Source organism: Vipera berus (genome assembly GCF_964194415.1).
Source record: "Vipera berus genome assembly, chromosome: 2".
NCBI lineage: Eukaryota > Metazoa > Chordata > Lepidosauria > Squamata > Viperidae > Vipera > Vipera berus.
Genome location: NC_138203.1, coordinates 134,325,262 through 134,348,851, shown reverse-complemented (window position 1 = coordinate 134,348,851; position 23,590 = coordinate 134,325,262). Strand labels below are relative to the sequence as shown.

The following is a 23,590-nucleotide window of genomic DNA, read 5'->3' as shown; positions in this document are numbered from 1 at the left end:
AGCATTGTAGACAGCTAGAGACAGCTAGAACTTGGTATATTTTTTCCAAAATATGATTATAGAAACCCCATTAATGGCAATAAGCCCTGTGATAGCTGTAATGAGGTTAGCAGAGGAGCCTTAAAAGGTAAAAGGTAAAGGTTTCCCCCGCACATGCGTGCTAGTCGTTTCCGACTCTAGGGGCCGGTGCTCATCTCCCTTTCAAAGCCAAAGAGCCAGCGCTTGTCCGAGGACATCTCCGTGGTCATGTGGCCGGCATGACTAGACGCCAAAGGTGCACGGAACGCTGTTACCTTCCCACCGTAGTGGTCCCTATTTTTCTACTTGCATTTTTACGTGTTTTCGAACTGCTAGGTTGGCAGAAGCTGGGACGAGTAACAGGCGCTCACTCTGTTACGCGGCACTTGGGATTCGACCCGCCAAACTGCCGACCATCTGGTTGACAAGCTCAGCGTCCTAACCCACTGAGCCACCGTGTCCCTGTAATTACTTTACACATGCATAAATTGGTGGGCAGGCTTTTGTGCAAGCATAAAGTATATTTTTAAGTGTTTGAATTAGGCAGTTTGTACAAGTCTGTCTTGTATTCTTTCTTCCTTTTTTTGAGATCGCAGCTTTGTATGGCTTCTTTGGCTCTCTAGGGATGGTAGGCTGTTTATTGTATAACCTTCATGTGCTTCCTGTAACTTGCAGTAATCATGGCATATAATTTGGGGGATTGCTATTCATTCTTGGTATCTGGGAACTGTCACAGTGTACTGGTGAGAAAAGATAGCTGTTACCTAGTAACTTGGTAGTAACTCGATTGGTGGCCCCCAGGGGGAGATCCTTCTCTGTGGGCGCCCCGGAGCTATGGAATCAGTTACCGGTTGAGCTCCGGATGGCACCCGATCTTCGCTCCTTCCGTCGCGATCTAAAGACATTCTTATTTGAACAAGCCGGCCTGGCCTGATGGGGGATGGGTGGGGTTTTTATTGTTATTTTAATATTTGTATTTACTGTTTTTAGTGGGCATATATTTAATCCTTTTTTAACTTTTGTAACTCTATATCTTTTTTATGCTTGCCCTGTTCACCGCCCTGAGTCCTTCGGGAGAAGGGCGGTATATAAATAAAATTATTATTATTATTATTATTATTATTATTATTATTATTATTATTATTATTATTATTATTATTATTATTATTATTATTAACTAAAAAAGGCTAGGTAACTATAGGAAAGATTATTAGATGGCATGGACAATACATTCCTTATGCAACAAAGTTGTTCTTTTGCTAGAGCACAGAAGCATAAGAGCATTTTGATATCACCGCTGGATGTCATGAATGTTATCCTTTACACAGCCATTCCTGTGCTGGATGCCTCCTTTGTAGAAGCCTACACAAATCAAACAACAGTTCTGAAAGGTAGTCCACACAGTATCCCATAGCAATGCAGACTGTTGTGGATGTTACGTATTGCATTGTCATGGCAAAATTCTGTTTTCATCAAAAAGAATCCACAGGTGACCCAAAGGCAGCTTCATCTTTGTGTATCAATTAAACTGAAACTTAATTTTGTGGCATTATGATCCAGTAGTAGGTTGTCATTGCAACGGAGTTGCTGGTATTCCCCACTACTGCGCTACTTTGAAGCAATATTCCAGATCTTGATATTATCTAATGAACATGCTATCTTCACTGTGCACTGAAAAATCTGTGATCTGTTCAACTAATCAAGGATCAGAGCTAAATAAGGGCAGTATCTTATGACCCTATAGAGCCTTGGTGGAGCAGTGGGCTAATGCCTCCTTAAGTAACACCAGCTGCCTGCAATTAGTGCATGTTCGCATCCCACCAGGCTCAAGGTTGACTCAGCCTTCCATCCTTCCGAGGTAGGTAAAATGAGGACCCAGATTGTTGGGGGCAATTAAGCTGACTTTGTTATAATGCCGCTTGGGTGTGTGTGTGCGAAAGCCCTAACAAGCAGGCATATACATAGAATGAAGGTTACTGCTAAGCTTGTAAGCCGCCCTGAGTCTTCGGAGAAGGGCAGGATATAAATGGAATTAAAATAAATAAAAAATAAATAAAAATACTGGATGTCCTCCTTTTCACCTCAGTGAGTGCACTAGTTGCACCAAAGAAAAATGGCTAACGTTGTTGTGACTCAGGGCCAGCCTGTGGGTCCGACAGCCGGGTCCGATGTATCGGAGGACTCAGATGTGGGGGAGGAGGGAAACGAACCGGCTGATGATGATTTGGAGGCTTTGCAGAGTCCTCAGCCGGGGACCTCTTCTCAGCTGTGTGAGCCCGAGAGTGCGGAGGATGATGACCCACAGCTGGCCCTGTTCAAGGACGCCCGACGTAGGAGGCAGACGAGCAGGGACAAACAAAGAAAGACTATGGGACTCCTCGGGAGGAGGCACAGGGAGACCACGCCCTGAGCTCTCTATAAAAGAAGTGTTTGGGGAGGGGCTAGTTGCTGAAAGCAACTTTTCCGCTTGAGAAGACAAGCTCTTGTGTTTTTGTTAACTGCGTAATTAAATCTTGGCAGAAGCCTTTTAGCCTTGGACGCTTTCCAGACTCTTCTCTTAATTAGGGGTTGCGAGAAGAGGGCTGGTTCAGAACAGTTTGCTTTCAGCCACCCACCCCTTAATACTACGATGGAGCAGCTTCTTGCCGAGAATGCCCAGCTCAACCAGCAACTCACCTTGCTGGCCACTCAGGTAGCACAACTGCAGGCTCAGGTACATGCTGCCCCCCCACCCAGGAGGAAATGTCAGTTAGCTATGCCGGATAAATTTGCTGGTAAACCAGAACTGTTTCCTGCCTTCCTGGGACAATGCCAGCTTTATATCAGCGTGAGAGCAGCTGATTTCCCCACTGACCGTGATAAGGTGGGATTCGTGTTGAGCCTTCTGTCGGGAGATGCAGCTCGTTGGGGCACGCCTCTGTTGGCACAGCCTAGCCCTTTGTTGGATAACTTTGGGGGGTTTTGTGACCATATGCGCCTCATGTACGAGGACCCGATTAAGGCGCAGACCGCCACCCGACGTCTGAAAGCTTTGAGGCAGGGTCAGCGCCCCCTACAGGCCTATATCAGCGATTTCCGGCTGCTTAGCCAGGATTCCGCCTGGAATGAGGCTGCGCTCGTGGATGCCTTTCAGGATGGCTTGTCAGAGGAGATGTTGGATGAGCTGGCCCGCGTGGACATTCCCTCAGATCTGAATGGGCTGATCCATCTTTGTCTGCGGATCGATGCCCGGCTGCAGCAGCGTAAGAGTCGCCGTGCCACCCCACAGACCCCTGCCGCCCCTGTTGTGCGTGAGCCCCCAGTCCAGAGGGAGGAGCCAATGGAGCTGGGTGCCGCCAGGTCCCGTCTATCGGTGACGGAAATGGACAGACGACGATCGGAGGGGTTGTGTTTTTACTGTGGGGACCCTGGACATTTGGCTGCTTCTTGCCCAAAGAAGCGTCAGCGGGCGTCAGTGACCAAGCCAGCTCCGAGAAAGTCCCCTGCTTTGCTATCGGGAAACGGTCCGAGCCCGATCTAGACGGTGTGAAAGATCGGGCGACCCACAACGATCACGCCGAGCGACGCCGTTCCGACGGTGCCTGTGAACCTCCACGGCATTTGATTTTGGAGGCACGACTGATCCTTCCTGGCAAGCCAGAGGGGATTCCGGTCCATGCCTTAAATGACTCTGGGGCTACCACTAACTTTATGGATTCGGCCTTTGTGGCCAAATGGGCTGTTCCCCAGTGTCCGGTGGATCCGCCCATGCTTGTGGAGACCATCGATGGTCGAGTGCTCCTGTCCGGGCCTATCACGGCCGCCACGCAACCCGTGTGTATGGCCATCAGTACCCATGTGGAGGCCATTCAGTTTTACGTCACTTCGGATCTGCACTTCCCCGTGGTCTTGGGACTGGCGTGGCTCCGGGCGCATGATCCACAGATCTATTGGTCTCAGAACTTGGTCACCTTCCCAAGTTTGCAGTGCGTGGACCACACCCGCCATATCTGTGCCGGCCAGGTGGAGGGTTCCTCAGGGGTTTCCTTGCCTCCCGTACTGTCCGACTTTGCTGACGTGTTCAGCGAGTCAGAGGCGGACCAATTACCCCCGCACAGGCCCTACGACTGCTCCATTGACCTAGTCCCTGATGCGCCTCTCCCAGTGGGGCGTTTGTACTCCATGTCGGAGCCCGAGTTGGCCGCATTGCGGGACTTCCTGACAAAGAACTTGGCTCGTGGATTCATCCGGCCCTCGTCCTCGCCAGTGTCTGCGCCCGTGCTCTTCGTCAAAAAGAAGTCGGGCGAGTTACGGCTCTGCTGTGACTACCGGAAACTCAACGCTATCACGGTGCGTAACCGCTACCCGCTGCCCCTCATCCCCGAGCTCTTGGACCGACTCCGGGAGGCTAAGATCTTCACGAAACTGGACCTGCGTGGAGCTTACAACCTCGTCAGGGTTCGGCCGGGTGATGAGTGGAAGACAGCGTTTGGTACTCGCTATGGACATTTCGAGTACACGGTGATGCCGTTTGGCCTGACCAACGCCCCCGCTGTGTTTCAGCATTTTATGAATGACATCTTTCGGGATCTGTTGGACCAGTTTGTTGTGATTTACCTGGACGACATCCTGATTTACTCCCCGTCGCGTGAAGCGCATCATCAGCATCTCCGTCAGGTCCTGCAGCGCCTCCGGAAACATCGGCTGTTTGCCAAGTTGGAGAAGTGCCAGTTCTACCAGGTGACCATTGATTTCTTGGGCCACCGCATTTCTCCCGAGGGCATCGCCATGGATCCAAGTAAAGTTGAGTCGTTGCAGAGTTGGCAACCCCCGCGTCGCGTGAAGGATGTTCAGCGACTTCTTGGATTTGCCAACTACTATCGGACATTCATCCCTGGCTTTGCTGCCTTGACAGCCCCCCTCACCCGGCTCCTGCAGAAGAAGACTCGGTTCCAGTGGAACGCCCCCAAACAACAGGCGTTCCAAGCGTTGAAGGACGCCTTCATGAAGGAGCCCATCTTGAAGCATCCTGACCCGCAACGGCCGTTTGTCGTGGAGGCGGACGCCTCCGACATTGCCATTGGGGCCGTGTTACTCCAGGCAGCGACGCCCAACGGTACCCTTTTCCCTTGCGCGTATCACTCTCGGAAATTGAATCCCTCGGAGCGCAACTATACCATCTGGGAGAAGGAGCTGCTGGCCATCAAGGCGGCGTTCGAGGCTTGGAGGCATCATCTGGAGGGGGCGCGGCATCAAATCGAGGTCCGGACGGACCACAAGAATCTGGAAAGCCTGCAGACCGCTCGGAATTTGAACCAACGCCAGATCCGGTGGTCCCTCTTCTTTGCGAGGTTTGACTTTCGGGTGCGGTACATACCAAGCGGGCACAACCAGAGAGCGGATGCTCTGTCCAGGAAGCCCGAGTACACCCGAGTGGAAGACAAGCTTCCGCCCAGGACAGTGATCCCCGTCGAGTCTTTTGCTGCGGTACGGGAGCCGGTGGATATACGGGCTCGGATCCGGGAGGCGCAGCAGCAGGAGGCGTGGGTGGCTCAGCGGAAGGAAGAGGTGGGGCCAGATTCGCCTTGGTCGGTCACGGATGGACTCCTGTATTATCGTGACCGGCTCTATGTTCCAGGAGGGCCACTCAGGGGACTCGTCCTCAGCCAATGTCATGATAACCCGGCTGCGGGGCATTTTGGCCTGTTCAAGACTCTGAACCTGGTCTCCCGTACTTTCTGGTGGCCCCGAGTCCGACACGATGTCCAGTCTTATGTCACCTCCTGCGTCCCATGCAGGCAGGCCAAGTCAGCGACAGGGGCCCCGCCTGGTTTACTGCAGCCTTTGCCAACGCCCAAGAGACCCTGGGGGGCTGTGTCCATGGACTTTCTGACGGATCTACCCCCATCCTCCGGCTTCACGACAGTGTTTGTGGTGGTGGACATGTTGACCAAGATGGCGCACTTCATCCCCTGTCGCGGCTTACCGTCAGCTCGCGCCACTAGTCGCATGTTCATCCAACAGGTGTTTCGGCTGCACGGCCTCCCCGATAGAGTCGTCTCCGATAGGGGGGCCCAGTTTACAGCCCGCTTCTGGCAGGAGTTGATGCGGGCGTTGGACATTAAAGTTTGCCTCTCGTCCGCGCATCATCCTCAGACCGACGGGGGTACCGAGAAGGTCATCGGCATCTTAGAGCAGTATCTGCGCTGCTATGTTAACCTGCAGCAGGACAACTGGGTGGACTATTTGGCCATAGCCGAGTTTGCCTTTAATAACTCGCAACACACCTCCACGCAGATGACACCGTTCTTGGCCAACGTGGGTTATCACCCCAGGTTCTTCCCTCTTTCTCCCGTGGACTCACCGGAGCCGGCAGCGAACGAATTCATGGCGGAGTTACAGGCGATCCATCGGTTGGTGCGACGGCAGCTGGAGAAGGCCAAGGCCGACTACAAGAGGTTCGCCGATCGGTCGAGAAGGGATACGCCTCCACTATCGGTGGGGGATCGGGTCTGGCTGTCCACCAGGAACCTACCATCCACTCGGCCGGCGAGGAAGCTGGACCACCGTTACCTTGGACCGTTCCCAGTCGAGGCCGTCATCAACCCGGTCGCCTATCGTTTAACTCTGCCACGTTCCCTGCGCGTGCACCCCGTCTTCCATCGGTCCTTGTTGGTCCCCGAACAACCGGCCTGTCCACTTCGCCAAGCGGAACCTCCCCCATCAGGAACTCGTGATGGAGGCAGCACCCCCGAGTACGAGGTCGCCAGCATCAGGGATTCCCGCTGGCTGAAAGGTCGCTTCCAGTACCTGATCGAGTGGAAAGGGTACGGGCCGGAGGACTTCACATGGGAAGACGCGACCGCCGTTCATGCCCCTGCGTTGGTGACTGCTTTTCACGAACAGTTCCCATCCCGACCGCATCCGGATCGGCAGACCCGAGGGAAGGGCCCTGCGGTGCGGGATAGTGTTGTGACTCAGGGCCAGCCTGTGGGTCCGACAGCCGGGTCCGATGTATCGGAGGACTCAGATGTGGGGGAGGAGGGAAACGAACCGGCTGATGATGATTTGGAGGCTTTGCAGAGTCCTCAGCCGGGGACCTCTTCTCAGCTGTGTGAGCCCGAGAGTGCGGAGGATGATGACCCACAGCTGGCCCTGTTCAAGGACGCCCGACGTAGGAGGCAGACGAGCAGGGACAAACAAAGAAAGACTATGGGACTCCTCGGGAGGAGGCACAGGGAGACCACGCCCTGAGCTCTCTATAAAAGAAGTGTTTGGGGAGGGGCTAGTTGCTGAAAGCAACTTTTCCGCTTGAGAAGACAAGCTCTTGTGTTTTTGTTAACTGCGTAATTAAATCTTGGCAGAAGCCTTTTAGCCTTGGACGCTTTCCAGACTCTTCTCTTAATTAGGGGTTGCGAGAAGAGGGCTGGTTCAGAACAAACGTGTATGTACATATGGTGAGCTGAGGGACCTGTCCTTTTCTATTCAGTTGCATAAGAGGAAAGCAGTGACCACACCCAAAGGTCTCATTTTAGCCCCCACAGAGGAAGGAATGAGTTCCCACCAACAGGAAGCTTCCTGTCTGCCTGCTCTGCGGTTCAAAGGAAAGAGTTCAAATCCGTTTTTGTAGAAGCTCCTCTGCAGCAAAGCAGCATTTAAGTTAGAGGTTAATCAGTTGAGTTGCTAGGGACGCGGTGGCTCAGTGGGTTAGGACGCTGAGCTTGTCGATCAGAAGGTCAGCAGTTTGGCGGGTCGAATCCCGAGTGCCGCGTAGCAGAGTGAGCGCCTGTTACTCGTCCCAGCTTCTGCCAACCTAGCAGTTCGAAAGCACGTAAAAATCCAAGTAGAAAAATAGGGACCACTACGGTGGGAAGGTAACAGCGTTCCGTGCGCCTTTGGCGTCTAGTCATGCCGGCCACATGACCACGGAGACGTCCTCGGACAAGCGCTGGCTCTTTGGCTTTGAAACAGAGATGAGCACCAGCCCCTAGAGTCGGAAACGATTAGCACGCATGTGCGGGGGAACCTTTACCTTTACCTGCTATTCCCCTACCCTAGATCAACATTTCATAGGATAAGAAAGGGATGTTGCAATTCTTCTGCATAGTAGGAGGAAAGTGGTCATGGCAGCTATAGGTTTCCTTCTTGAAGTCCTATCAGAAAATGGGCCTTTTTATCTTAAATGGCCAGGTGTAAAGACCAAGCCTTCGTATTTTCAGTCTGTCATAGTTACTTTTTCAGATTTGGATGGGAAAAACTGGCACCTTGCTCCTGTTGGCGTTGGAGACTGATGAAAAAAAACAAACCGCGAAGGACAGTCTGTTGAAGTGGTGTTTATACTGGTGTGCAGGCAAAAACATTATAAAAGGAGACGATTCTAGCTGCCTGCAACCACAGATCAAACTGTAATTGGCTGCAGTGAGAATGTCATTGAGTGATAGACAGCCGATTGAGGGAAGAAGAAAAGGGGAAAGATAACAGATAAGATGGATGTACAAGATTCAAGAGATTACACAGGCAGCATTTCTACTGGTTACTGCTGGAAACAGGTTGAAAAAGCAAGCATTTATTCATATAATCATCTGGACTCAACTAATGGACAATTAATTAAATACACAAGAAACCACACTGCAGATCTCTATATGGATATTTACTTGACCATTTAGATTCAAATCAAACCATCTTAACTTCCTGCTGTTGGTTGGAGTCCTACCTTGGGTTTTTTAAGAAAGGAAGGCACATTTAAAAAAAAAAAAACTCCTATCAACTGGGCAAAAGATGGAATAAAAATCAATGGCGCCTATTTAAATCACTTAAGGTTTGCAGATGATGTTGAACTCTTCCCACAAGACCCAGAAGAAGAGGTGCAAAGACACATACAAGAGCTGCACAAAGCAGGAGAAACATTTGGCTTAAAGATAAACCTGAAAAAGAGCCAGGCTATGTTTAAGGCCTTGGTGGAGCAGTGGGCTAATGCCTCCTTAAGTAACACCAGCTGCCTGCAATTAGTGCAGGTTCGCATCCCACCAGGCTCAAGGTTGACTCAGCCTTCCATCCTTCCGAGGTAGGTAAAATGAGGACCCAGATTGTTGGGGGCAATTAAGCTGACTTTGTAATAATGCCGCTTGGGGGGTGTATGAAAGCCCTAATAAGCAGGCATATACATAGAATGAAGGCTACTGCTAAGCTTGTAAGCCGCCCTGAGTCTTCGGAGAAGGGCGGGATATAAATGGAATTAAAATAAAATAAATAAATAAAATAATAAATTCACCAAAGAAAGAAAATAATTTATATCTAGAGAAGAACTAGACGTAGTAGACCATTACATATACCTTGGCCAATGGTTCTCAATGGAAGGTGATACAATAAAGGAAATTGAACGGCAAGTTAAATGTGGTTGGCAGGCATTTGGCAAGCTAAGCATAATTTTCAAGAACAACCTCCCCCTATGCTTGAAGAGAAAAGTTTTCGATCAATGTGTGCTACCTGCTCTAACATATGCCAGTGAAACATGGACCTCACAATCGATACAAAAGCTAAGAGTGGTGCAAAGAGCCATGGAAAGATGCATGCTTGGCATTACAAGACAAGATAGAAAGGCCTGCACATGGATTAGAGAGCAAAACAAAAATATACAATATCATCAAGAGAGTAAAAGAACTGAAATGGAAATAGGCTGGTCACATAGCAAGAAGAACTGATGACAGGTGGACCGAGGCAGTCATTAGAATGAATATTCTATTCTATATTCCTCTGTGATCACGCAAGCCTGGACTTATATAACAGTCAGCCCCAAATTTAATCATTTTGCATTCTGGGGGGGGGGGAAAATCCTGTTTAAAAATCTGTACTGCTTTATGGCCTCTTTTCAGGGCAACTAGGATAGGGTTAACGGTAGAGTCACAGATGTATCCAGACTCCATTCCATGGTCATTAGCCAGTTCTGCCACAGTCATTTCTCTTCCAATGTTTGCTATCTCAAGACCAGATCCCTTTCTATCCTCCCCTCATCTTTTAAAATCAAACTTGAACATATATATATAGTTGGTGCTATAGGCTTCTCCAGGAAGGAGGGGGTTAAAAAAAATCAAGATGGTGTTTGCAAGCATCTGATTAGCCTCGACTTACCACCATAAGTTTGGCGGGTCGAATCCCGAGTGCCGCGTAACAGAGTGAGCGCCTGTTACTCATCCCAGCTTCTACTAACCTAGCAGTTTGAAAGCACGTAAAAAATGCAAGTAGAAAAATAGGGACCACTATGGTGCGAAGGTAACAGCATTCCGTGCGCCTTTGGTGTCTAGTCATGCCGGCCACATGACCACAGAGACAGGACAAGCGCTGGCTCTTCGGCTTTGAAACGGAGATGAGCACTGGCCCCTAGAGTCGGAAACGACTAGCACGCATGTGCAGGGGAACCTTTACCTTTACCACCATAACTGAGCCCCAACCCAATTTTACAATCTTTGTTTGCAGTGGTTGTTAAGGGAGCATTGTGGTTGTTAAGCGAGCCCATTGTTCACCAGAAACCAGAAGCAGACACCAGTTTTCAGCAAAAAAAAATTTGTCGCAAATCGCATTCGCGTGATTGCGTGATGCTACATAAAGCTGTAAAGGTGGGTTGGTGGTTGAGTGTCTGAAATGGGATCATGTGACCGCAGGAAAGGAGCAGCCCGTGGAATTTTGGAACTAAGGTTGCAACTACCTTTTGGGGAAGGGGGTCTGTCATAACTTCGAACAGTTGCTAAATGACCAGTTATAAATAGAGGACTACTTCTAACCTGCGCATAATATTAGAGACTTCTTCTACTCCATTTTTCTTTCTTTTCCCCCCTCTGCCCAAGCATCATGTTCCATTGCACCCCCCTCTCTCTCCGCAAGTAATCACTTTATATAACAATGGGGAAGTAAGAGAGAAGCATTTCCCAAGACCCTCCTTAGTTTTGGGGTCAATTGCCAGGGGTTTCACTTAATAAGGTTTAGCTAATGTCAGTGATCAATTGTTTTAAAACTTCAAGCCCCTGAACTTCAAAACAGGAAAGGGAGGAGTGGATGAGTAGGAGGGCTATGAATTTCTGGGAAAAATTGCATGAATGAGAGGACAAATATATGCTTATTTCTTGTTGACTTGTTAATGTCTGGATTTGTGCTTATGATGGTGAAGAAGGGAAAGGCTGATAACACTAGCAAAAGGAAAAGGGAAAGATATATTGAGGCATCTATTAGGGAGGATAGCACATTCTGGCACGGAGCCACCCTAGTGCCGGGGTGACCCTGATGAATGGACAACCACATTTGTGAGAGCAGTTCCTTCGCTACCATAGTGAGCGGCGGGTGACACGTCTAGCAGCTATATGTAGCCATTGACTTACAACCATTCATTTAGTGACAGTTCAAAGTGGTAATAATGGCATTGAAAAAAGCGTTGTTTTTTTCACACAACTGTTGTTGCATCCCTATGGTCATGTGAACAAAATTTGGATGTTTTGTTGACTGGTTCATATTTATGAGGGTTGCAGCGTCCCAGGGTCATGCGATCATCTTGTGCGATCTTCTGACTTAACAACGGCAACGATTCATTTCACCATTGAACAATGGCGGCAAGAATGGTCATAAAATGGTGGAAAACTCACTTAGCAATTATCTTGCTTAGCAACAGATTCTGGGCTCAGTTGTGGTCGTAAACTGAGGACTACTTGCAGTTTAGAAATAGCCTAACCTTCGCTTAACTGCTGGACTATAATGAGGCCCTATCTAAACTGGCCCCAGTGACATAGATGGGAGAGATCTGCTATTCAAAAGCGTTGCTCTGTTCCTGCTGGGTGGAACTCGTGTTATTTTCAGGATTCATTCTGTTGCCTCTGGTTAGAATTGGGCAGTCAGGAAGGGAGAAGAGGAATGCCAGCTGTTTAGCCCTTTTCTCTCTAAATTCAGCCTCCAGTTTCAATGGGCCTCTTTGTTCACAGGTACCTTTCCGCAAAGTTGATTTTCCATATCCCACTTATTTCATATCCCACCTACAGATGCATACACTCTAGCTCTATAGGGAGGGGTGTGTTTTTCTAAAAAAAAAAGAGAGAGGTAATCGTCTCTCTAACGTTTCTCTATTTTGGTCTGGAGAAATTTGTTGAAAGGAAGCATTGCATTAAAGTACACTTTTAACATAAAAAAGCCATCCAGTTAAAATCGCCTCCTTTCCAGTCTGCTTTTACAAGAAACAACTGTATGCTGCCAATATTATTTGAATAAAATATTTGGTGAAGCATCCAAGAAAATATTTTGAGACTCTGTGTCCAGGTAATATTAAAAAAAAAATCAGGCCATTTTGCTCAGAATCCTATTTTCCAAAGCAGCCAACCAATTTCTGGAATGTCTGTTTAATGTGATATATAATGTCCTGCTATGCTTATAACAGTTAATTACTTTTATTAAGGAAAAAAATAGTTTCAATAGATACGTGCACAGTGAGCAAAACTACAAGCCTGGCTGAAAAGCTGCTCCCGTGATAGCTGGTTTTGAGATATACTGCTTCTAAAGTTGGAGGCTTTACTATAATCTTAATTACTAGCAGCTCTTAATAGAATTATCTTCTCTGGTTTTATTTAGTACCCTTAAAGTAATCTAAATTAGTCATAATGTTACATGACACAAAGTTGTATGATGTTTGGGGAAAAAAACCTTCCCTTTTTTTACTCTACTAAATGCCTTGCCAGTTCAAGAGCATAATTTGAGCTCCAACACTGAGTTTAATCCTCTCTAATCACTTGCCATCTCTATGATTGTCCTGTTAATCTTTAATTTAAATGATTAAGAGCCCCCAAACAGTTTAGCTTTTCACTGTAAGTGCAAGAGAAGGAAGATGCTTATTTGTTTTCTAAGGAAAAAAGAAAGATAAATCAAGGTTATGTCACGTATTGTTTGACTAACGTAACTTTGCAGGTTGCAATACCTTTACACAGAGTGAAACCTGTTGAATATAACAGGATTTACTCCCTGTATCAGCATTCCTAGGATTGTGTTGGTAAGAGCCTAAGAGCTTTTCCATAGGGCAATGCTAAATTTCTATTACTCAGATCAGGAACTGGCAGAAAACATTGCTAGCCTAAAGGAGATCTGGCTACACTCCCAACTTCCCATTGGGTCAGCAATAAAGCAGAATAAGGTTCTGTCTGCATTGGAATTGGGGTACAGAGGAGAAAGATAGGGCCCTTGGGGGATCATTGGCTGGCAGCAGAAGACCTGTGGGATCAGAGGACTGGCACCAAAGGAGCTGTTCTCTGTCACTTCTTCTCCCTTCCCACCAACATGCCTCCAATGTCACCCATGGAAAGAGAAGCATGGAAGAATAAGGACCTGTTCTATCCTTTCCTCCTCACGTTTCTCACTGAGGGGAAGAAGGGTGGAGCAGCCCCACAGTGAAAGTGCCCATGGCTTCGTCTTGGAGGTCCTGGCAGAAGAACTGAAGGTGGCAGTGCCAGAGTGAAGCTGCCCATCCTCCTGTTCCTTAGGCGCTGCAGTGCCTAAGCTTCAAGAAGGCTTTGAACTAGAAACACACAGAGGACAATGGCTCACCTTCATGTCCTCCCTAACAGTAGGGTGTCATTGCCCTGTAACAAACAGGAGGTATGGATGAGCCCTTGGAAAAATTTTGTATTGGTCAGTAACCTACTGAAATCTGTCAGTAAAAATCAGAGAATCTCAAAATAGTAAGTGACTTAGAGCAGGGCTTTTCAACCAGTGGTATGGGCACCACCTGTGGTACATTGGCACCTGGCAGGTGGTACAAGACCATCCTAGAAAAGTGGTAGCGGGGGAGGGGAATGAGCTGAACTGGTGGCAGCACCGAACAAGCCTGAGCGAGAGACAGCTGGAGCTGCAGGGCTGTCAGGGCTCAGCGGAAGCGCCAGGATCAGCGCTTCTTCAGGGCTGTCAGGGCTCAGTGGAAGCGCCTGGATCAGCGCCAGGCTCCAGCTGGTGCTTGGCGCTGATCCTGGTACTTCTGACCCCAGAAGAAGCGCCGATCAGCTGGAATGTTGCAGCATCTCCAGGGTCTTGTGATTTACATTCAGATGCTTTGAAGTGGCTGAAGGACCACTCAGTGACAGCTGGCTCATTAACGAGGTTTATTTAGAGCAAGGCAAAAGGTACAAACTGGCTCGGCTTTTATAGCTGGCAGCCGGCCGGCCGGTCCAATCAGGGTTTAGTCTTTTCGCGCCGCGGTTCTCTCCTCCAATCGTCTCGGCCGCCTCTGACAGTTCTTTCTCCTCGTGGCTGGGCGGTTCCGCGTTGTTTTGACAGCCGCGAGCTGTCAACCGGGTTGCCCTTGTGCTCTGCCGGGGAATTTTGACAGCTGTCAAAATTCCCGCGTGTTCTTCTGTCAGACGGCTTACCTCATAACTTTAACACATTTAACAATAGTAATAACTTATTTACATATAATACATGCTTGGCAACTGATTTATATTTATGATGGTCACAGTGTCCCAGGGTCATGTGAAGTGACCAAAACCTGCTGCAATCACCCAGCAGAGGGGGGGAATAAAAACCAAACACACACACACATCCTGCTGCCAATCCTCAACAGAAATGCTCACAACAATGAAAACCTGACAGGAGGAAGAGCGCCGCTGGGCAGGCAGGCAGGTGTCTTGCTCGGCTGTGGCTTTTTGATCATCAAGTTTTTGACACCTTGCTAGGCAACTGGTGGTACTCAGATGTTGCCATATCCTAAAAGTGGTACAACGGGTGAAAAGGTTGAAAAGCCCTGACTTAGAGAGGCCTCAAAGCAGTAGATCTTGTCAAATGAGGCACAGATTGGTAGATTTCTCCTTGGCTACCTTCTGTCTGCATCCCCAATCACTTCAAGCCAGATCACATATTTGCTATTGCACTTGCCTTGTATTAAATAGGGTTTGGGGTTTTTTTGTGATCTTAGAAGGGAGGGAAATTAGATTTATGTGCTTTAAATACAGGTAGTCCTTGACTTACAACAGTTCATTTAGTGACCTTTCCAAGTTACAGTAGCACTGGAAAAAGTGACCTCTGACCATTTTTCAGACTTAAGGCCCTTGCAGTATCCCCATGGTCACGTGATTTACATTTGGGTGCTTGATAACTGGTTCACATTTATGATGATTGCACTGTCCCAGGGTCATGTGAAAACCTTTTGCAACCTGCTGACAAGCAAACTCAATGGGGAAGCCAGATTCCTTAACAATTGTGTTGCTAACTTAACAGCTACAGTAGTCCAGTTAACAAATGTGACAAGAAATGTCATAAAATGGGGCAAAATTTACTTAACAAATGTTTCACTTAACAACAAATTTTGGGCTCAGTTGTAGTCATAAGCCGAGGACTACCCGTAATGGCAATTTTCTCACATTTATGAATTTTCTTGAAATACAAATGTGCTTCTTTCCTTTGGCACACATTTTGACTTTGATTCATTTTAATTTATTTATGTCTAACAGTTTCTTATATTTGTATAATTTCAGAAATAGGGCAAGGAATAAAGAATCTGCCAACAGTGCATGGGGAGGGTAGAAGAATCACAGAAACTCTGGAAAAGACACCCCTACACACACACACTCACCCTGTAGATGCACATATGGGATGCATACACGGACACCGCCTAAGGAACTGGGAAATATTTCATTTGTTGCTCTGAAAGGAATGCAACCTTTTTCTGAAGGGTCTTTCAGAACCAGGCAGGTTTGAGAATAAAGAGCCATTTCAGAAAGCAAAATCCTTGGCTCGCCTCCAAACGATGGAAGTATAGGGAGAAATGACACATCTAAAGCTGGAAAATGATGCTGCAAACAGTGAAATGAGCCATTCTTTCCCAGATGAACAAAATATCACATCACTGCCGTGCCATGAAAATGTCATTTTAATGCCTTTTGCAGAGCCTGCAAAACCATTTCACGAGCTCGGCTCATGGAAGGTCTACTCTAGTTCACTGCAATCACATACAGTATCTTCAACTTTGTTCTGTAGCACAGAGCCTAAACGATTCTTCTGCCAAGCCTCTTCTGCAGTTTTCTGCAACTGTACAAAAAGTACAGAAGGTTGTGTGTATGGAGATTCACAATCATCATACTAGGTCATGGTTGTCCCAAAGATGCTTTTACAAAAGACAATTGGACTTGGTTTTTTTTTCCAGTTTCAGAGTTCAATTCTTCAGAGAACTGAAGATGCTTCTTGGATAAGAAGTGAAATGTTTTCAAGGGGGGAAAAACCAAGAAAGTCCAGCTGCTTTTTGGAAAAGCAACTCTGGGACAGAAGGTTGTATTCAGTATCATCGATTACCACGGTGGTGGTTGTGGTGTTAAAAACATTTCAGATGATTATTATTGTGATAATTGTGTTTAGTGGTGCATTGAAAATGCCAGGCGAAATCTCAAGTACCAGGTAGAGAGAAGCAGAACGAACTTGGACATTAAGGTTGGCTAAGATTTCCAGAATGGTTTTTACCATCTTGTATAGTAATCTCTTAAAGTCTGCACTATGGTAAAGACATAATAACAACTACAATAACAACAAATGCTAACCTGTTCCATTAGTTTTACTGTATATTACAATCTCTCCTGGATTTTTCATTCACGTAGTCTGTAATACAGAATCCTGTGCCTTAATCTCCAGAGGGCCCTTGTTCAAGATAAAATAAGCAGGTGATGGCTGTTCAGTTGCTCTGGGGTTAAACCTTACCTCAACAACCTTTAAGGAGAAACTTGAGAAGTTGCAGTCTTAACAGTGATCCTAGTCCTAGTAAACCTAAATGGGAGAAGAAAATGAGAACAGTGATTGCCCCTATACAGGATTTTGGTGCTTCCTCACTGGGAGACTGGAGGGAGGGAGGGAGGGAGGGAGGGAGGGAGGGAGGAGAGAGAGAGAGAGAGAGAGAGAGAGAGAGAGAGAGAGAGAGAGAGAGAGAGAGAGAGAGAGAGAGAGAATTTCACCTCTTGCTGATGACGTGACCTTTGCAGTTTCTTTCTATTAGTCATCCATCGATGCAACTGACAAAAGAACCACAATATCTTGATGAGGTACTACAAGGTTTATTAAAGGCCTTCAGAGTCACCGCTTTGGTGGTTTTACAAAGAGTTCGACAATGTATTCCACAGGACTAGTGTAGCCATTTAGAGTTTTTCTTTAACCAAATACGAAATTCTTTTTCTTTATTTTGTATGCCCTCAGTTATCCTTCTCCTTTTGCTTCCACACTTGTTATGTCTTTCTCATACGGCATTTTTTATTTTATAATATGGAGGTTGTATTCCATAAGATGTCACTCTAGGCTGCAGGGGAAATGACAATAAATGTGTGTGCATGTGTGTGTGTGTGTGTGTGTGTGTGTGTGTGTGTGTGTGTGTGTGTGTGAAAACCAGTATTTATGATCTACAATGAATGGATAAATTTATTTATTTATTTATATCCCTCCTTTATTATTTTGAAAAATAACTCAAAGCAGCAAACATATCTATTTAATACTCCATCTTCCTCCTATTTTCTTGGAGAAGGCTATCATATGTTGCCCATATATTGTAAATCAGTCATAACAAATTAGACTCCAAAAAACATTCCATCCATTTGCAAGTTAACATAGCTCCGAAGGCTTTCTAAACAGGTATCACTTTTTAAAAATATCAATAGCTCAATATGTAACATAACATATTCATGTTTTAATTAAATATTTTTGGAGTGTTTGCAAACTGTTTGTCATGCATGATGGTGTCAATAAACTGATGTATTTATGAAGAATGGCTCACTCTAAACAAATACATGAGTTCTGGATTGTAGTAATGGAGCAACAGGCTACCAGGAAATTGAATTTTTGGTTTTCAGCAATAAGACCCAGAGAAAGAGGTATGTTTCAGGAGAAATGCCAAAGGATATTTCTCATTTTCATTGCCTCATTTCATGCTTCTTGCTCAGGAGTGAGAACGCTTTGTTAATTCCAAAGCACATTCCATGCTGCTGCTGAAGACGTATTGGAAGGAGATTTTTTTGGGAGAAACGAGTGGCTAAGAAAACCTATTTGCAGAGCTGTGGAATGCTCTGGTGTTTTGAGATGCTTTCCTTAAATCCTTGCTTTCTCTGACAACCAACCTTTCTGCCAGACATTTTTCATACCTGCCCATTAGGCCAGAGGAAATATTTTTGGGAAAGTCTGAGGTTAGTTTGCAATGTCATTTTTGACTTGCATTTCTCAAAAAGACAGCAGGGGAGAGGAGACAGTTTTTGCACTTGAGGAAAAGTTTAATTGCCACCTGAACCACCTTGGCTGGTCCACCTCTCAATCAAATAAAGATATATTTGTATTGTAGATATTTTTCCTGAGGGGTGGGTGGGAGGAGAAGGGCAAGACATTGTGGTGGCTTTAAACAAAGGTCTGTGAAAAACAGGCAAAGGAGAATAGGCACTCGTATGCCTGACTCTCCAGTAGAACTCCAATATTTCCAATAAAGAGAGTCCTCAACTTACAACCACAAGTGAGACCAGAATTTCCATTGCTAAGCAAGATCGTTGTTAAGAGAGTCACTCTCAATTTTATAAACTCTTTTTTTGCCATGGCTATTAAGTGAATCACTGCAGTTGTTTTGTGTATCATCCAGTTGTCCCATTCCGAATCCAGCTTCCCCATTGACTTTGCTTGTTGAAAGCTGATTGGGAAGGTCACAATTAGTTATCACATGATGTCTAGAACTGATGAGGTTACCTAGTTTGGTTAATGAAACGTCTGCAAGAAAACAACCAAGCTCAGAAAACACCAAGGACTCCTCAGTTATCACATGACCATGAGATACAGCAACTGACATAAATCCATGCCGTTTGACGAGCACTGAAATTCTGGTCACAAGACTGTTGAGATGCTGTGTCCTATTGTAATTGTGAGAGGGGGAAAAAAAGTAGGTCACTTTTTCAGTGCCGTTGTAATTTTGACAAGTTGCTAAACAAATTGTTGTAAAGTTGAGGACTATTTGTACAGAAGAAAGGAAGCACGACAAATACTTTGCTTCATTGGTGGCGGAAGAATTGTGCATAGAGAGCTACAGTATATGCTTCTTGGAACATCAGTGGAACATCATCCATATAGCGCTCAATATTTATCCCAGTCTTCTGCAAGTGTAAGTGGGTTCGAATAGCACAAGTGATCCGGCTACATAGGGAAGAAAGTAGTAGAGGAGGTTTCAGATGCAGCCTAGTACAGTGCAGTATTTATATCTTTTAAATATTAACAGTCTGTGCATCAAACAAATTAAGATTTAAGGAAAGGTAATTCAATATATGGGGAAAATGCCGTCCAGTTATAGATAGTCCGGAATGTTTTTCTTTCTCACATATTTGAGAAATGTGAGTTTGGGAAACCAGAGTTTGGAACGAATCTTTTCTGGCAGCTCTTGGCAGCTGTTTTCCCCTGGTGTTCCCTTCGTGTAACATGGAGCACCCATGTGAGATCTCAGTGACCAGGCAATTAAAACTCGCTGCAGGAGTTTTAGGCAGGATCTGTTTATTCAACAAAATTAAGCAGCAGAATCTTGAATAAAGGAGAGACATTATATGTAGACCTCCATGTAGGATCACAACCGAGCCCAACGTTTCTGTTGCTAAGTGAGACATTTGTTAAGTGAGTTTTGCCCCATTTTACAGCCTTTCTTGCTACAGTTGTTAAGTGAATCACTGCAGTTATTAAGTTAGTAACCCAGTTGTTAAGTGAATCTGGCTTCCCCCAAGGACTTCGCTTGTTAGAAGGTCGTAAAAGTTGATCACATGACCCCAGGACACTGCAACCGTCATAAATGTGAGTCAGTTGTCAAACACCAGAATATAAATCACCTGACCATGGGGTTGCTGCAATGGTTGTAAGTGTGATGTACAATCATAAGTCCCTTTTTTCAGTGATGTTGTAACTTCAAACAGTCACTAAGTGAACTGTTATAAGTTGAGGACTACCTGTAACTCCCACACCCAGCTCCTGGTTGGTTCTTTTACACCTGCAATGTCATTGGAGTAGGAATGTCCCACGAAAACTCATCATGTGAAGCTAAGAGAGGGATCATCTGCTATGCTTGCATGTTCTCTCCAATGTGCTTTTTTCTTAGACCCAATATCTCGTCTGACTGATCATGGCCATCTCACAATATCTTGCTTTGAGACCTCTTCAAAAAGGTCCCTGTGGGGGTAGTGAGGGTTAGCAGAGTAGGAAGTGTCTCAAGGTAGTTGCATATTTTGAATAACAATGAAACTGTTATTCCAGGCAAAGAAATAGGAACACAATGGGAAGCGATTTGGTCCAATCTGACAACTTGTCTTGGTCCACCATGTGAATAATTTCTAATTTTTGCATGTTTTACCTTTCTTAAAGGGACGATTGCAGGAGGCCAGCTGAACAGCTGGCAACTTTATTCTTAAATAGTAGCACAGAGACAGTAAACACCTTCTGTTCATTCCAAATATCAGCTTGATCTTTTCTTCCTTTGAATAACTAAGATAAGAATTCCAAGTCTTATTTTATTGGGATCCAGTAATCAACTTATCAGTATTTTCTCCTTGCTTGAGCCTTGAGCCTGCTTTACACACTCTTCCAAAGCAACTTTATCATTCAGAAGTAGGATAGAGAAATTGTGGCACCTTGCCAGAACACTCAAAGCAGTCAGTTAGCCTAGACATTTGCTTATATATGAAGGTGAAATCAACAGAGGCCTACTGTCATCTCTCAGGCCTGGACTGGACTGGGGATGAAAGGAAACAGCAGTCAAACTTCATTCTGGAAAGGTTCCATAGATTTATTTATTTATTTATTTAGTTTTATATACCGCCCTATTCCCGAAGGACTCAGGGCGGTTTACAGGGCAAAGTTAAAAGACAAAATAAGAGTTAAAATAGAATTAAAATAAAATTAAATAACAATTAGTAGCCCAAAGTTTAAAAATTTAAAAGTTTAAAAATTAAAACCCCTCAGTCCAGGCCAGATAAATCAAATAACCAAGTTTTTAGGTCCGGCGAAACGAAAGAAGGTCGGGGGCGGTCCGGAGTTCCACAGGCAGATAGATAGATAGTCTTCAGCTCTGGGTATCCATCTCTGGACTCATGAATGGCATGGACACACACACACATACAAACACACCTACGATATATCTGTCTGTCTTGTCAGTGTCTGTAACGTTTGTGTATACAGACACATAACACCCACAAAGAAGCATCAGCTACCTTATATTATCACTTTACTTTATGGCAACTGATTGTCTCTACATGATGTTTTGTAATGTCTACAAAATGAAGGATTCTCTCCCCCCCCCCGCCTCCCTCAGCTACTAAATCTCTTGGTGGAAGACATGATGAGGACCCTTTTCAAGCAGCTTCTGTGACTATCAAAAAGGGAGCCTCCAGTGCTAAACACAATTACCTGAAAAGGTACTATTAAGTTGGAATGACTTCATGTCAACTATCAGCCCAGGTCCTTTTATTAGGCAGAATGAAGTGACTCTGTAACAGAGAGCTCTGACAAAATGGAGAACAAAACTGCATATATTAGAAAGTATGTATTCCTGGGTGTTCTCAGCTAGGGTCAAGGAAAGGAAAGCTTATTCCAATCTGATATTTAAGTAACCCAGCTAAACTGGAAGGGGCATAGCTGTATTGGATTTTGCCTGAAGAAGCAAAATATTTGGGACCAGCACATTTGTACAGGGTCATCTTCCTCTACCTTGAAAAGTGCATCATACAATTGGATGCAGTTACCAGGGGAAACTGTAAGTTGTGAAAAGTTCAAGGAAAGTAGATTTATTATTTGTATGGAGGAATAATTTAAAATAAGTTGTAAAATGAGTATTGGATGCACCAAGATATGCTGGTAGAAAGAAAGGAGAGAAAATAATTAAAAATTATATTGATGATTATTTCTGTGGGAAATTACTGATTTATTTACTAAATGTTTATGTATTGCTTGGCTGGCAAGATGCTAAATGCAGTGAAATTTTATAATTAGTACCTTATAATTGTAAGAGCTAGTTTGAACCGTAGTAGTTAAGGCACCAGGCTAGAAACCAGGAGAGAATTTTAGTCCTGAGTGTCTTTGAGCCAGTCCCTCCCTCTCAGCCCTGAGAAGGAGACAAGGCGAAACCATTTCTGAAAACCCTGGCCAAGAAAACTGCAAGGGCTGGTCCAGGCAGTTTCCAGAAATCAACACCGATGCAATCCCCTGACCATATTAAAATTTAATATACCTGACAGAAAAAGAGGGTTGTAAATAATGTTTCTGTATCTACTGATTCATAAATGTTAGGACAATTACTCTGGGAGATGATTCAAGGACGGGAGGAGCATATTGGCAGGCGATCAACTGATGCATTTTTTTGAACCCAACACAGCCAAGCAAGAAGCAAGAATTTTAGAGATTTCACTTGAGGATAAAAATAAAAAAAAAAGTAAATTGATATGCTTCTTTCTTAATGCTCGCTTGGAGAGACAGTTTGGTGCAGTGGTTAAGGCCTCGGGCTAGAAATTGGGAGGCCATGAATCTACTCCCACCTTGGGTGTGAAGCCAGCTGGGTGACCTTAGTCCAGTCACTGTATCACTTCCCTAGGTAGGATGCAATGCCAAACCACTTCTGAAAAATTTTGCCAAGAAAAATGCAGGGACTTGCCCTGGCAGTCTCTGGGAATCAGACATGACTGAATGGAAGGGGGGAAAAAATGCTCATCTGGGAGTAGATACAATATCTTGGAATTTCTCACCCTCTTTTATAGGCAGTTAATTTAGACAGAAAGACTTTTTTAATGCTTTGTAATGCTTTTTCTTACTACCGGGACTGATATGCCATTTATGAGATAAGCTGCCAACTGACTCAACCACCATCTCATGATGGTTATCTATTGCTTAGAAGATTTTGCAATCCTGAAATCTCAGTTACCCAAGAGGGCCAATGGTAACAATAAAGGGGAATATTTGTAGCTCAGGCTTGAAATGAAGGGTCCTTGGTGCTCTCTGAGCTTGGTTGTTGTCTTGCAGAGGTTTCATTTACCCAAACTAGGTAACATCTAGTTTAGGTCGTGAAATGACTGCAAGAAAATGAACAAGTTCAGAGAGCACCAATGACCCCTAGGGACCAACAGTGGACCAGGAATTACCAAGTCAATTCTTCCCTCCTCTTTTTTTCCCCCACATAAAAGGGAGGGGCATCGTATTGAAGTAGATGATGCCATTGTGATAAACCCTGCTTGATGTCATTTCTTCCATTATCACAGTATCAAATTCCAAATCCGGCTTGCAATGCTTTCTTTTACTAATTTTTCTTAAATAAACAGCGACGTGGATGTCTATTAGTTGCACGTTCCCAATCTGGATTAGTTATCCAGATGTTTGCCTGGTACTGAAGCAGCAAGAGGACAACAGCCACTTCTCTATATAACTAAGCTTCTTTATCTTTTCTTCTCCTTCTTTACTGAAATGATGATGATGATGATAATGATGATGATATCAAATATAATAATAATAATAATAATAATAATAATAATAATAATAATAATAATAATAATAATAATAATAATAATAATAATAATAATAATAATAATAATATAGCCAAGATATTGCAATG

The 23,590-nt window shown here is 45.1% G+C and overlaps 1 long non-coding RNA gene across 1 annotated transcript in view; it reads left to right on the top strand.

Moving 5' to 3' along the window:
* The first annotated feature begins 358 nt into the window (after positions 1 to 358).
* LOC308664294 overlaps positions 359 to 23,590 on the top strand; it is a 359,871-nt gene continuing 336,639 nt past the window's right edge. The window contains exon 1 of the long non-coding RNA XR_014025637.1: positions 359 to 476. This is a non-coding gene — a long non-coding RNA (uncharacterized lncRNA). The remainder of the gene's footprint in view (positions 477 to 23,590) is intronic.